The sequence below is a fragment of the Protobothrops mucrosquamatus genome, unplaced genomic scaffold (genome assembly GCF_001527695.2).
Source record: "Protobothrops mucrosquamatus isolate PMUCROS unplaced genomic scaffold, P.Mucros_1.0 scaffold69, whole genome shotgun sequence".
NCBI classification, from domain to species: domain Eukaryota; kingdom Metazoa; phylum Chordata; class Lepidosauria; order Squamata; family Viperidae; genus Protobothrops; species Protobothrops mucrosquamatus.
In genome coordinates, this window is record NW_015386447.1 from 771,047 (window position 1) to 774,238 (window position 3,192).

A 3,192-nucleotide genomic window follows, 5' to 3' on the forward strand; every position below is an offset into this window, starting at 1 on the left:
TTTCCCTTCCTTCTTTCCTTCACCTCCCCCTTTGTCCCTTCCTCCTTCCCTCCCTCTTTCCCATTTCCCTTCCTTCTTTCCTTCACCTCCCCCTTTGTCCCTTCCTCCTTCCCTCCCTCTTTCCCATTTCCCTTCCTTCCTTCTTTCCTTCACCTACCCCTTTGTTCCCTTCTTCCTTCCCTCCCTCTCTACCTGTCAAGCCCCCGCAGGCTCGACATGAACGGGTGGGGGGAGGGGTCGAGGACGACATGCGGGGCAGCAAAGGAGACCAGCGGCCAGCGCCTTCTACCTGGTAGCGTGGATGTGTCCCAACCAACAACTGAGCGGCTCCTACTCTTAGCCGCCAAACAGCTGATGGGCGGGAGGCTTAGGCAGGGAGGCAAGGGCTGATGGAGCGGCCTGAAGCTGAAAGGTTCTGTCTCTCAGCCGCCGAACAGCTGATGAATGCGAGCCCTGGAGCACAGCCGAAGGACGCTCACGGGACTGGAAGGCTGCAGCGCTGCAGCTCCCATTGTCTGTCCCTTCCTTCCTTCCTTCCTTCCTTCCTTCCTTCCTTCCTTCCTTCCTTCCTTCCTTCCTTCCTTCCTTCCTCGTTCCTTCGTCCTGTGCTACGCTGCCCAGACCCCAGCCTGGTTTTGGCAGACAGAAACACAACACGGCCCTGCCTGTGTGCGTGCAGAGGCAGAGGAGAGCGCACAGGCAGGGCGGGGATGTGGCCGGTTCACCTCCCGTTTTCAGGCACGTACATTAGAACCGGCTACTTCTCCCAGTCATTTTCCCCCTACATTTTCCCCCTGAAGCAGAGTCGGAGAGCTGCGTCACTCTCGCCGTTTGGGCCCTCTACTTTTACGCTCCGGGAGCAGCTTGCCTTTCAAACTTCCGATAATTAACGAAAGGGGAAGCCTGCTGCAAAGGCTCATCTCCTGAAAAGAGAAAGGCGATCAGTCAGCCAAGAGCCCGGCTGTTTCAGACTTTAAGCCTGCGATACAGGCAACAGAGGCCCAAGCAAAGAAGGCGATCCAAGAAAAGGGAAAAAACCTGCTTTCCTTTCCAGCAAAAGTTACTTTTCCAAAACTGCCTTAAATGAAGAACTGACTCCCCCACCCTCTAATAATTGACTTTCTCCTGGCTTCTCCAGCCTTCCCGGGCAGGAAGAGATCAGCCCCGACCGGCTTTTGTTCCCCAAAGGCTAAAGTCAATCGCTCACTTGTCTGATCCAAGGGGTGCACGGGCACCCCGAGACCCACTCCAGGCCCCCACTAAGCCACAATTCCCGGTTTGTGGAAAAGTTGGGGGGGGAGAAAGGTGATCAGTCAGCCAAGAGCCCGGCTGTTTCAGACTTTAAGCCTGCGATACAGGCAACGACGTGCACTTCTCCCAACCCAGAAGGGGCTATCAGGCTAGCACTTGTTGTGAAGTAAGAAGAGGGAGGGGAAGGGCCCCACGGATCCCGCTGACCTGCGTGCACCAGAAGAAGTCAATCCGGTTGCTGCACAATGAGTCCCTGGGGAGGGCGGGGCCTTGCTCTGCACCTGCGCTCTTCGCGCACCCCCTGCAGGGCACGTTCGGTAGGGTTTGTGCAGGCTGCCACCAAGCAGCATTTTCCACAAACAAGTGAGCTGGGAACGAGCAGAGCGGGGGGGGGGGGAGGAAAGCAACGCAAGGGAGGGGGAGGAAGGCGACGCCGCGTACCACCAGCCAGGTGGTCGCGTACCACCAGTGGTACGCGTGCCACCGGTTGAAAAGCCCTGACCTAGAGAAGGAAATATTAAAAGGGGCAGAAAAATATATTTCCTCAAAAGGATTTTTAAAGCAGAAACCAACCCTGCCCCCAAGTCTCTCTGTCTCAAGCAGAAGCCAGCTCTGTACAAATGCAGATGTAAACCATTAGAAAGGCCCCAGCTAGGAGATCAAGAAGACAAAGACACCTAAAATCTGTATACCCCACCTAAACTCTAGGAGTCATTAGCCCCAGAACCAGGGAAGCAGGATATAACCCTTGGGACATAATAGAATTGACCCACCACCATCAAGAATACTAGAAAGTCACACCCAGACTCAGGTCAGAAAATGTGACACAGGAAATGCAAAGCCAGGAACAGGAAATTACTTCAAACAAAAGGCTTCAGAGGGTATAAAAACCTACTCCCCACATGTGCTCAGTCCTTCTTTTCTCTCCTCTTTCCTGCCAGAACCATCTTTCAATTTGGCTCTTCAATAAACTACAACCTTTTTTCTAAAGCAGTCACCATGTTGTTTATTTATCCCCGGCTTGGATGAACCAGGATGAAGACAGTAGCATTGCTTTATAAACTTTGTTAGCCAATGAAAATCAGACAACAGAGTCATTACATTATAAGGAAGACATCAATCATTCCTGTACACTCCCTTATTCCCTCCTATCCATGTACATCAGGGATGTCAAACTCACAACGTCGCATGACGTGTCGTGATGTATCACAACTTTTTTCGATTGCCATCAATGGGGTGGGCGCAGTTTCGGCATGATGCATCTGGCCCACGGGCCGGCAGTTTGACACCTCTGATGTACATGTTTCCCACGCTTGCATGAAATTTGTCCCTGACTCAAACTCTCATTACAAAAGCGAGATAGCAATAGTTAGGCTAAACAGTTTCTTTTTGTTCCAGTTACAAGACCCTTCATTCCTCCCTTTTTAATTTTGTAACAATGCTTTCTGTTACTTGGTGACCAATGACGTATATTCCTTCATTGCGGTGATAGTCAGGACCTTGGTTCTTATAGGGTTTATCACTACTTACAGAGGATGCTATGACCATCATCCCCGAGATGGTAGAAGTAACTGTTCTTTAGATCAGTGGTTCTTAACCTGGGCGGTACCGCCCCCCAGGGGGCGATTTCATTTTTCAGGGGGGCGATGGAACGAAAAGGGGCGGCGTGGGGGCGATGGAACAAAAAGGGGGCGATAGGGGGGCGATGGAGTGAGATGTTTTGGGGACACTTTTGAGCCTTCCCCTGCAGCTCCAAGCGTCCTCCGCCATTTGTAGAGAGAGACAGAGAGCCACTTGTGCTTCTCTCTCTCTTTCTCTCTCATGCGGATTTGCCCCCTCGCAGGGCTCCTGATTGGCCCTGTGCCCGGGTGCCCCGCCCTCTGGGAGAAGCACGGCCAGGAAGTCCCTTTCCCTGGCTGGCCCCGTCCGAGGTACACGTGG